Here is a 12844-nt window from a genome sequence, read left to right on the forward strand (position 1 = left end):
GAGCTAAGTTTAGTTGTGGAGTGGTGTGGTTCTTTCATAGCTGTGCTTTTCATTGAAAGTTGTGTCACATCCTTTGGAAGCCGGTGTGGTATAAATAATGCATGAGAGATGAACATAGGATGTGTGCTCTTGGGGTGGTGCTTCCCAGCCCACGAGCCAAGAGGTTCCCCTGCCGTGTGTGGGGTGGCTCCTGGCCCCCTCCCGATTCTCGGTCACGCTAGCACGGTGATGAGGCTGCCGTCACCGTTTGTACCGTCCCAGCTGGCCCCGAGGAGAGTGTCCTCTGGTTGTGTCCACCTCCAGGGCATCTCTGACAGATTTTTGAGAGGGGGCGCTGTGCATGCCATGAATTCATCCTTACCTTGGGGGTTGTGGGTTGCACCTGAGTTGCCTGCCTGGTGCTTTGAGACCCTTAGGTAAGACATTCTGCAAAGGCAGCGCAATCAGAGCAGCGTCACACCTCGGAGTGACCACCTTTCAGGCCGTCTCTGGACACACACACATTTTTCCATGTGCTGTCAAGGGAGTCCAGTCTGAAGCCCTCTGCGGGATGCTGTTATGTGGAGGAATCCACAGGCAATAGATCCGAAAGCAGTGCGGACGCGGAAGATAGTTTTACTGTGCCTGTTTTGAAGCTACCACCATCCTTGGTTCATCTCCACACTTGCTCACTTTTCCAGTCCCTGGACAGCAGCACTGGATATGAGGAGCCATAAATATTTGCTGAGTGAATGAATCAGTTTCAGGTTTGCTGACAGACATTTTGGGAAAATCATCTTTGTTTTCTGGGGCCACTAGAATTGTGCCACAATTCTTCCCAGCCTGACGCTGAGTGAGGCCCAGCCAAGGGGAGAGGCTTTATGTTATTAAAGCTCCATTACTACCCTCTGCATTCAGGCACCCCACCCCCAGCCCACTCCCATTCCTGAATATGGTGCACAAATTGAGATTTATTTCCTCCTGGTCTGACAGCTGATGCTTTGGTATAGGGGGGAATTTTTTAAATTTTAACACTATAGAATAAAAACACCAAGCACCCGTTGAGTCACCTCAGCCACATGGGATGTCATGTTTGCATAAATACCTTCAGGGCCCAGAGATTGCGCTCAGCACTGACTCAGCCTAGCACTCTGACACGCTGGCGACCAAGGCCTGCTGCCCAGCAAGCTCCGGGAATTTGCATTCATTCTGGACTGGAGCTCCTGATAAGCTAAGAAAAATCTGGTACTGCCCACATGCATGGGAAACTTCAACCACACGACTGTTACAGGAAAGGGTCTCTGTCCTGTGACACCCCTGTCCCCACAGCTGGTGGATGCCAGCACTTTTCTTAAGTTATCTCATTTAATCCCTCTCCTCTCCCTCCCCCACCCAAATAAAACATAGTGTTTTTCTTCATGCAAAAGTTGGGGCTCAGGGAGGTCAAGTAATTTTCCCTCAGCCACCCCGCTTAAAATTAGTAATGATTAAGGGCCTCCCTGGTGGCGCAAGGGGTTAAGCACCACCTGTGAAGCTGTTTGCAGCATCTGCAGCACCAGTTCGAGCCCCAGCCAGGGAGCTACCCACATGGCACAGCAGACCTCTCCTAACTCGCCCGCTGCTCCCCTCAGAAGTGCTTTTGGTCCGTCTGCCTGTTCTATTCCCTGCTCTGTCTCTGGTGAATCCTCTCACCCCCCACATCTCTGGCCTGTGCCCCAGCTCTTATATGCATAAATAAATAAATCTTTATTTTAAAAAAAAGTAGTAATGATTACACTCCCACAGCAGCCTCGGCTCCCCCTCCAGTCGAGCTGTTGCTGGAGACATTCTGGGGGCACAGGGAGTGGAGACAGGTGAGACCTGCTGTGCAGAGGCACCATGGAGCACAGGTGTGCTTGATTGGGGTGGCCTCCATGGGCATCGGCCACCCCAGTAAATAGACTCTAAATGCTGGATCCCGGTCCCCATGCCGAGGCACTCGGAATCTCCTAGAGTCTGATTAGGGATGTGGTGCTCTTTGGAAGCTGGGGTTGCCATTCTAGAGGGGCTGCTTTAAATCTGTGTGCCATAGTCAGAGAGCGGCAGTCTTGGGCTAAGATCAGAGGCCACACAGTGCACCCTGCTCCTTGCCTTTCTAGTTAGGGGTTTGGACCGTCATGAGGCCAAGTGAACTCTTACATCAGGTTCTTTGAGACACCCACATAACTCCAGTGGCCACCTCCCATCTCACTTAATGACACTGATCTGAGTGAATGACCCTGTTTGTTAACCAGTGAGTCTTGACTATATGTTCTGTTAGTTTGGTCCCCAAGTTCTACCCTTTTCCCAGAAAACTAGGGACCCTGGACCCCTGATTTGTCAACATTGGATGTCATTAATCATCATGCCTTCCAGAAGGTCTTCCGGGTGTCTCAGCTGGGGATAGAGCCTGTGGCCGTCCTGCTCCTCCGGGAAGTCTCCTACAGTGGCTCGCACTGCCCATCTCACCTTCTGTTGGCCAACGCGTGCCTTTGCCCTCCACCTGCGGTTGCCCGCGCTGGGTGTGGTATTTTCCTGTTACATGACAGCAGCGTCCAGCTGTGCAGCCTGGGCTGTCGAGGGCACGCCCAGGGAGCGACCCTCTGTTCAGGCCAGGAAAGCCTTCTCCTTAGATCCCGGGAGGCTGCTGCGTGGGTTTCCTGCGCCCTCTTGTTTCAGAGAGGCCACGCCATCCTACGTGACTATTCTTCAGGACCCTAAGCGCCAGGGCGTGGACGCGCCACAAGGAAGCTGGCCCGCTAGTATCAAAAAAGACAGGAAGATCTCGGTCACTTCCTGAGGTTTCCTGTGCGGCCTCTGCCCCTTCTCCCTGGCTGCCTGGCTGCAGGAAGGCTCGTGAGAAGGGCTGCTTTGTACCCTCCCCGCGCAGCCCTCCGACGGCTTGTCAAAGTGGATTTCCCTCCTTCAAAGGAGGTCCCTTATAGGCATTTTAATATACTTCAACTTGAATTAAAAATGTGGAGGATGGGTTGTAGGGTCCCTGGGGGGCTCACCCTGTCCTTGCGCTTCCCTTTGGCTTCAGGCTGACCGTGTGCCTGCAGTGAGGCCTGCTGGTCTGGCAGCTCACAGGCCCTCACCTTAGTTTTCAGAATCTTCCCGGGGGACTCCTCCTAGTGTCCACCTGAAAGAGCAGGTTCCTTATGTTATTTTTTTTTTTTTATTTTATCTATTTTTTACATCATTTTTCATTTTTGCACAGTGTATGCATTTTCTTCTTGGTTATAGTCTCCATACAATTCCCACCCCCCTTGTTTTGATCCTACTCCCTCCCCCCCAAAACTCTCCCGTAGTGTGTCTCTGGTTTATAATGGCTTGTTAATTTTGATTTTTACTTTATTATAAGTAGTCTTTTTCTTAGTACCTTAGTTAAGTTTTCTAGATTCCTGCTATAAGTGAGACCAGCCGGTATTTTTCTTTTTCTTTTTGGCTTATTTCGCTGAGCATGATCCCTTCCAGCGCCATCCATGTTGCTGCAAACTGCATGAGTTTATCTTTTTTAATTGCTGAGTAATATTCCATGTTGCAGCTCCACTGCCTTCCCTGGGCTCCCCCTGGTCCTTTGCAGGGAACCGGGGGAGGGCCCCCATGGAAGCATCACATTGGAAACATCACAGGCGGCAGCAGCCCCCTCCCACCCTTGCCCCTCCCATAAACATCGCAAACTTCTTGAAACCAACTTTGTAATTTCATCTCCAATTTTTGAAGGAGTGACACTTGAAGCTTTGATGCCTTATTTATTTTAAAATCAAACTGAACTCCTTCCCACACAGTCCAGATGTTCCTTCGCGTCTCCTAGTTTGATTTTCTCTTGATGTGAGTGACAAACGATGGCAGTGAGGCCAGAGGACCCGTCACGGCAGACCCCTCGTGGTCCTCGAAAGATTCCTCCTTTCTTTGTCCCCCAACTCTTCCCCAAGATCTCCTGTGCCCGCTCCAGACCCTGGAGGATCTGCCATCTGAACTTGGGAAATAAGCAGGCCTGCATATTCCGGCACCCTCTGTCAGCATGCATATGCGGCTCATCACAGACTGATGAGGAGCCAGAGTAAAAATAAACTTAAATAAATGGTATTTGAGTACCTCGAAAAGATTAATTTAAACATGATTTGAGAAAGAGTGGGTGAACTCCCCCCCCCCTTAATTTCTTAGCTGGGACTTAGGGGTATTTTTTAATGGTTGAGCAAAAAGTCCAAGTTCTGTTCCTTTAATTTCTTTTTTTTTTAATTTTTTTTAAAGATTTATTTATTTATACAAGCTCTGGGTACAGTCAGAAGTGTGGGAGGGTGAGAGAATCCACCAGAGCCAGAGTGGAGAGCAGAACAGGCAGACTGACGAAATACACTGCTGAGGGGAGCAGCGGGCACGGCAGGAGAGGTCTGTGCACCATGTGGGACCCTTGCCCAGAAACTGGGGCTCAAACCAGTGCTGCAGAGACTACAGGCAGCTTCGCAACCCAGTGCTCAACCACTGCGCCACTGGGGAGGCCCTCCTTTAATTTCTTACTCCAAATTGCTACAGAGAGTAATGAAGACTAAAACTTGGCTCAAATACTTTTCCTTTGTGTAGAGCAGGCACTCAGTTAATGAGAGGACACTGGGCTGCTGGGTACAAGAGAGCTTGTTCAACCATCCCAGCTCCCACTGCAGGGAGAGGGAGAGGCAGATATTAAACACCGTTAAAAAAAATTAAATCAGTAAAGAGGAGCCCTGGTCCTTGAACTAAGTCTAAGAGATATCGTATTACATTTTTTTTCAGGGTTTCCTAGGAAACCAGCTCAGTGTAAAAAACGTATTCTTTGTCTTTCACTCTTGCAAATTGTTTGAACCATCATATCTCATAAAAGGTTGCTTCACAGGCAATTTGAACAGCATTTTTTAAAAAAAAGCTTAATCTGCAGTTTGCTGCACCAACGAAGGCCATACACCTTTATCGGAGGCTTGAATGCTTCAGATTGTATTTGCTGAAAACGGATAAGATTATGCCATTATTTCTGAACGTCTGTGAAATCAAATCTTGTCTTTTTCCTCTCCAAATCACGAGACTTTTTTTTTTTTTTCCCTTGACACACCCAAGTTGCATTAGAAAAAAAATCTCCTAAAATAGTTTTAGGAGCTTCTAATCGGCACTTAACACAGCAGAGCATCAACAAAGAGAAATATCCTCATCCCCCACCTCTGTCTTATTCAACAAGCACGAACGCTTGGTCTGCAGAGCTGATGTGCTGTGCCACCCCCATCAACAGGTCAGAATCCCACGGTGCCCACTCTGCTGGCTTGGGGCACCTCTGATTTACCTTCCACCAGCATCACCTATGCAGTTACTATTGCAGTTTTGCAATATTGAGATATTTGAATGTGCCCTTGAGTGGATCTCATGGGACCCAGGGTTTAGGGTATTGGAACGTTGGTTTGTTTTTATCACTTGCAGTTTCAGCTACTAAGTTTTATCTCATACATACGTGAAAGCGCTTCAGAAAGCAGGCCTAGCTGCCCCACGTGTTGACGTGGGCGCCCATGTAGGGGCTTTCTGGTGGGTGGGCTGCACATTGGGCTGTGCATTGCTGGAAGAGGGTCACTGAAGAATTATTCCGACTCCCATCCCTATGTCATTAATCACTCTGCTTCCTATGGTGGTGGCTGTCTCTCGGCTTCTCTTTATCTTGCTCAAAAAGCATTTCTTACCCCACCTCACTTAATAAGACAAAGGATATACACTGTGGATCCAGCAACTCCTGGTTCAGTGAGTATGGGAAAGTTCTTTCGTGCCTCTGTGCTTCGCTTGCCTTATCTGTCCAATGGAAATAACAAAGGCTGGGATTTTTTGTGAGGATGAAATAAGCGAATTCTGGGAAACACAGCCCAGGGCCTGGTACCGGTGAGGTGTGGTCCCTGCTGCAGCTGTTATGACAGCTCTGGCGACAGCTCACAGTGACTGTTCTGCGTGGGTGTGTGCACACACCCTTACTGTGTTATGTATGATGACTCTGTGTAGAAAATGGCTTACCATGCTCCTGCAATTTACAGGCCCACTGTAGACAGTGTACTAAAACAAGTGAAAAGGATACAATTCCTGCCCTTGCTAGGCTTACAGACTTGTGGGCAAATCCATTTTCCAATGTGTAGTGATGGGTATTAGAAACTTTTGTGCATGGGGTGCTTTGCAGGAGGAGAGAACGTAGAAGCTCCTGGGAGTTCAGAGGTGTTGAGGCAGGGTGCCCAAGCCAGGTGTTGCTGTCGTCTGTGCAGTGGCTGATTGCATTTTATTTTTGTATATGTATGTGTATATATGTGTATACGTAGAGATAGTTCATGCACGTAATGCTATATAAAATTTACATATGTGTATGCATAGACAATTACATGTGTATCTATGTATTTTCTCTCTATAGTGTGTATATGTTTATATGCATGATGCGGTAAGATTTACGTGCTCTTTGTGCACAGACTATGGCCGACTCCAGTTTCCTGCCATATCAGTCTTTCCTTCAAGTACTTCTGCCCTCCTGAGTTTGCGCCAAGCACAGGGTCCTGCTGTCTGCATCCGCAGCCTCCCTTGCTGCGTGCCACACTCTCTCCTTTGTCCTTTCTGTTAACCTTGAAATTGGCACAATTAGAAAAGCTTCTTGGATCCGATGATGGCAATCACACAGTGAAGATTGCAGGGCTGCCTGTGGATCTTGGATACATGCTTTTGGTCTGTGACATGAGAGTGGAATAAATTTCTTTTTTCCCAACCACTGTGTTCAGTGTTACTTTATTATTATTATTTATTTTTGAGGTAACATTGGTTTACATCACTGTATAAGAGTCAGAGGATGAGGTCCAAACCTCCTTAGTTGTACATCACTACACCCCACCCACACTGGGCCCCCCACTTTCCTTTATCTGAAGTTAAGTCTGTGTTTACCGGGTGCAATGAATCAGGGATTGGGCCCCCTGCTTCTTGTCCCCAGCTTTGCCATGAACAGGTGGTACGTTATTGAGTTATTGAGCAAACTCTCCTGTCTTGATTTATTCTTCTCCACACGGAGGTATTGAGTAAGATTTTTCAGCACCGTGAGATCCATAATAATGACCATCACTTATGTTTTTGGCATAATGTTTCCTAGTAGTAATGGTGTTTCTCGTGAGAGAAATGTCAAGAACTCTTGGGATGGCACTGGTGGGTAGTGCTTCCATCCAGGCCCTCTGAGCCTGAGGCTGAGACTGGAAACCTTTGGGACCTCATGGGCCAGGGTGGCAGGTGTGCGCAGGAAAATGGCTGTGCGTATATCAGCTCAAAGAGCAAATCATCCAGGCTGACAGGCAGCCAAGGCCACCTGCAAGTTCTAAGTGAACTTAGAGTTGTCTTCCTCGCGGTGCTTTCTGGGTCTATTCTGGAGTCCAGGAAGTTCTGTCCAAAGACACCAGCTGGGGCCAGCAGGCGGGAAGAGCCCCAGGCAGCAGGGGAGGCAGAGTGAGTGGGGGTAGACCAGTTGTCCGCAGACCAGCCCCTGAGAATGGAGGGTAACAGCTGGAGCGTGATCAGAGCCTCCGGGCAGCCAGTGTCTGAGGTGGCCGCAGCAGTGAAAAAGAGCCAGGACTCGTCGGGCCAGGCAGAGCTTTTGTTTAACCAGGTCTGGCTGGTTGCTTTTGTTGGCAGATAAGGAGTATTTAGGAGAAAGGAGAAAAAAGAGACATTTTCATTATCGGCAGGATGGGGACTCAGTCATTAATTAGAAGATTTCGGGAACTGGGATCTCAATTTGAATGCCAGGTTGGAGAAGAAAGACACAGAGGGGTTTGGAGTTTTGCAAGCGCAGGTAAACGTTCACCCCATCTGACTTGTACATGCTCCGAGCAGGCGGGCAGGGCCGCCGTCACCAAGTCTGTTTTGCAGATGGGAGAACGAGGTGCCAGCAGTTTTATGACAACCCCACAAATGACAAAGCCAGCTCACTCTTGAGCCCAGGCCCACAGACTCCCAGTGCCAGGTGCTGCCTTCTTAGTGACTTTGCCTTGTAAGAAAGCAAAACGCCACACTGCCATATTAGGAATGGCTAATCCCGAGAGCCCGGAGGTGCTGGCCTTAGTGGGGTGGTCCTCGAGCACCCTGGCCTCCTGACACCACCCCACTGTGCCCTGCTTCCCGGGCCCAGGCCCGTGGCTGCGCTAGCCAGGTAATTAGCGAGGATCTTTTTGGGTCACGCTTTCCTGAGGACAAAACAGGTCCTTTGGTTTCTCGATTAGAAAGCCCAACAGATTGAGTGACAAGGAAAAGTTTTTGATCTTGCTATTATAGTCACCTAATTAAAATGAGATGCAGATGCTCTGACACCTAGTAATTTTCACCTCACTTACTTTGGCTCCAATTACAGCCCTTCCCTACTGACTTACACTGTTTAAATTACAAAGTCAGAAGGAAATATGACTCTTTACCTGTTTCTATTCATACATATACGTCTAACACATTATCTTCTCTCCCCAAGTAAGAAATGTGATCACAGGCTTCCTCTTTACCCTGGAGACAGAAGAGAATAAATCATTAGTTCTTAAGTAAAATTAAATACCAATAAGGATTCAAATCAGCCAACACCTATGTCAACTTTTAACAGGCAGTTTTCTTTCATACACACACACACACACACACACACACAAACACAGCCTTCTGCCTCCTTGGAAGAGACAGATCTTGTGAACAGCTACCACACTTGGAATTGTCCTGGAATGCAGAGTTTGGCGTAAAAAACTCCTTTTCAAAGTTAATCAGTTATTGACTCTGACCCTTCAAATCAGGGAAAGTTAATTGGCTCAAAGGCTGTTCCCCTCATTGAGTCATAGATAAGCAAGTCAGTGGTACCCTGCGGCAGTTGGAGTCATGGAGGTGTTTTATACCAGAGTCACCAAAGTCAGTGGCAGCCAAACCTTTCACCTTCACTCAATTTGTGTACAGAGAAAAGGTTTTGTGGAGTGGAAACAGGGTTTCAACAAACAAGCAAACAGAACAGTTCTAACAGAAAGCCATCAGCCAGCCAAAGAGAACACAAACTTGGGTTTCTGAGGAGAGGGGTCACGTTCCCTCTTCTCGGGGTGGAACCTGAGCTGGTCTGGCTAGGCACTGAGTGGAAGATGCTGGCTTCTCTGGGGTGCTGTGGAGCAGCTGGTTGGCGGGCACCCACTCCCAGATGGTCCTGCCTCTTCCGCCCTCACCCCGAGCAACTCATTAGTTCCCAGAGGGAGTCTGGCAGTAGCAGCATGGACCATGGCGGCGACATGCAGGAGCGAGACAGGGACCTAGGCGGAGGCCTTTACCTTTTGTCTCCTCCTGGGAGTTTTTTTTTTTAAAGATTTATTTATTTATGCATACAAGAGCTGGGGTACAGGCCAGAGAGGCAGGAGGGTAAGAGGATTCACCAGAGAGAGCAGGGAACAGAACAGGCAGACTGACTGAAATACACTGCTGAGGGGGAGCAGCGGGCGAGACAGGAGAGGTCTGTTGTGCCATGTGGGTAGCTCCCTGGCTGGCCGGTGGTCAAATTCATGCTGCAGAGGCTACGGATTGCTTCACAGTGTGGTGCTTAACCCCTTGCGCCACCAGGGAGGCCCCTACTGGGAGATTTTTTAGGCAGTCAGCCAGATCATCCAGCCACTGAATGGGAGGTGGAGTGAAATTGGTTGGTGGCCGGTGGGGGCTAACATGAAAAGTGTGGCTATTGCTGACTTTCTCTTTCTTTCACACTGACTTTACCTCAGTCTTTTATGAAGACAAGGGTGGGCAAGTTTCTCTAGCCTTTGAGGCATAGGGCATCCCTTCTTCTGTGTTGCCAGTTAACCCTGGGATCTCTTTTATTTATTATTTATTTATTTATTTATTTATTTATTTACACATACATACATACATACATACATACATACAAGCACTGGGTACAGTCAGAAGCACGGGAGGGTGAGAGAATTCACCAGAGCCAGAGCGGGGAGCAGAGCAGGCAGAAGGACCGAAGTACACTGCTGAGGGGAGCAGCGGGCAGCAGGAGGGGTCTGCGCGCCATGTGGGACCCTCCTCTGGTGGCCGGGGAGCAGCTGGGGATCGAGACGGCGCTGCAGAGGCTGCGGGCAGCTTTGCAACCCAGCGCTCAACCACTGCGCCACCAGGGAGGCCCAACCCTGGGATCTCTTAAGTCTCTTAAATTTCTCTTGTGATGATGTGGCTTGAGCAGGACAGAGGAGCTCTAAAAGCCAGGCCTTTCTTCTTTTTCTTCCACGGGACCATCCGTGCCACTGCCCTGAAGTGGCAGGGTGCAGCTCAAGAAGGGAGGTCACCGCTCTTGGCTTCAGCAACCTCTTTTCCTGCTTTGTTGACAGTTCCTAATAACACTACTGGCATCAGGAATTCACAGACACAGGAAGGAAGAGATGTATCTTTAATGATGGAAAAATATGAGTGCACAATGCCCTTAAAATAGAACAAGTGTGCCTAGCTTTTATTCTGGGGACTTTATTGTTGCAACCGTTTCTCCTGGGACAGGCCATGGGAGGCTTTTTCCCCTTTGGTGAAGCAGAGTAATTGTGTAACCCGAGGTGTCCCGCGAGAGAGCCAAGGGGATGATCTCAACATGCAGGTTTCTGAAACATTGCTGCATTTTGTTGGGGATTAGGGTGCCATTAGAACCCTCCTCTCCAAACCCCCATTTCTGTAAAGTGAGCATAACCCCACCTGTGCTGCTCGCCGCGTGAGGCTGTGTAAGGATCCAGGGAGAGGATGCACAAGATTATGTCTACAGATGTGCAGACGCAGCAGATGAAAACGGCCATTGTTGGTGAACAGAACCTGACTGAGAGTGGAGAGCTCAGTGAAGTAGCTACCCATGTTGATTTTGAAGGGTGCTCCCGAGACCTCTATGATCTTATCATGCAGTGTTACTTCATAAATAAGAATAATGGGCCTCCCTGGTGGTGCAGCAGGTTGTGCGCAGTGCTGTGAAACTGTCGGCAGCCTCTGCCGTGCAGGTTTGATTCCTGGCCGGCCAGGGAGATACCCACATGGCGCAGCAGACCTCTCCTGTCGCGCCCACTGCTCCCCTCAGCAGTGTCTTCAGTCGTCTGCCTGTTCTGTTCCCCGCTCTGTCTCTGGTGAATTCTCTCACCCTCCCATGCCTCTGACCTGTATCCAAGTTCTTGTATAAATAAAAATAAAATCTTTAAAAAATAAGAAGAATAAGTAAATCATCATCGTCACTGACAACTGCAAGTTCTGGGATACCATTCCACACTTCATCTTGCATGATGTAAGCTTTTGCCCGTGTTGAGATTCATATCTCGTGGCACATCTAGACAGGGCCTAGATCTGCTCAACGTTCAGTATGCACTTTTGAGAACAGATAGCAAGGTTGCTGAGATGAACCCACTTCCTCATCTCCCCCACCTCCCACTATGGCAAAAGCAGTGGTCATGATGAATAGGGGAAAGAGGAGCTTTTGGCTCTCAGATTGATTTTTTATCATCTTTCTCATCTTAGGAGCCTCCCTGCTTGAGTTCCTTCTGCATTGGTTTCCTGGCGTTTGGCACTGTGTCCAGTGTCGCCTTCATTTCTTTATTTTTTTTCCTTTCTGAAAACCACCAATAAAAAAAAGTACTTCTGGTTTAATGGTTACCTACTTTCCCCTTCATTACGTCCCCCTATTTGGACAGTTATTGAGCCTGGGAGCGGACCGAGACTTGCTCTGGGGATGATGATAATGATTCTCACGGGAGTCTTCTGTCTGAAGGTGATTAGGGAGAACAAAAAAGTTGCTCACCAGTCGCTGTCAACAGGCTGTGAGGGACCAGTGTCCAGGCTTCTCTGCACAAGTCTTGGTTTTCATTTCTGAGACTAGTTAATGAGAGTTCACTTTTGACCAGAAAGTGCTGAGGTGCCACCCATATGTCATCAGGATCAGGGGTGAATGACTTCCCAAAGGATCGGCTTTCAGCAAACATTTGGGACATTTTGGGTGTTAGACACGAGAGGAGCCAGCCTGGTAATAGATTTTCGTGCACATGTGTGCACCCATGTATTTGCACAGGGGGGTGGGGAACCCCTCGCCACTCAGCTGCCTCCCTTGATTTGCTCAAATTTCATTCCATTTGCTAGAGGGACATCTGCACATTTTTTGCCCAGCCACATTTAATGCACATCAGTTCAGCCCTAAGCCTCTATTGAGGTCAACCGCCCCCCACCTCCAGGCATCCCAGGGGGTTAGAGCTAAGGACACACAATACTCTAAATGGAATACTGAAGATCCCCATCTGTCTGGCAGTCCCGATCAATAAATGTGAGCTGCCTTTCCTTCCCAATTCTGTACAAGAGAGACATCACCACCTGGTTTAAAGACAAGCAGGCGTGTGATGTGGGTTTCTAAGGGTTACCAAGTCCAAGCACCCAGCTGTCACTGTGCTCAGCCAGGAAGAAGATTATGCTCTTAATCATGTTATTTTGTTACTAAAGGGTTCTTTTAAATCGCCCTCACCCCTTTCTCTGAAGCAAAATCTTCCAGTGTCTGAAATTGCAGGTGCCTTTCTAATGCTATTATTTCACTGGCTGAATGACTCTTTTGGAAAGAGCTTTGTTCAGGCTCTGTGGTTCTGGGGCATCTTGCTTGGCTTCTGCCAACTTACAAGGTTGGACAGCAAGACCTGTTTATGTGTATGTGACAGAGCACTGAAGGAGGACAGGCATGCCCAAGGTGCTGCCTCTGGCCCTGGGAACCACGTAGCCTGTTGACTGATTTGGGCCAGTCCCTCTTCAAGACCAACAGCCTAAACGTGCCCTGCAGAAGCCTCCAACCCTGTAACAAACAAGCAAACACAGC

Source organism: Talpa europaea (assembly GCF_964194135.1).
Source record: "Talpa europaea genome assembly, chromosome: 13".
NCBI classification, from domain to species: Eukaryota; Metazoa; Chordata; class Mammalia; order Eulipotyphla; family Talpidae; genus Talpa; species Talpa europaea.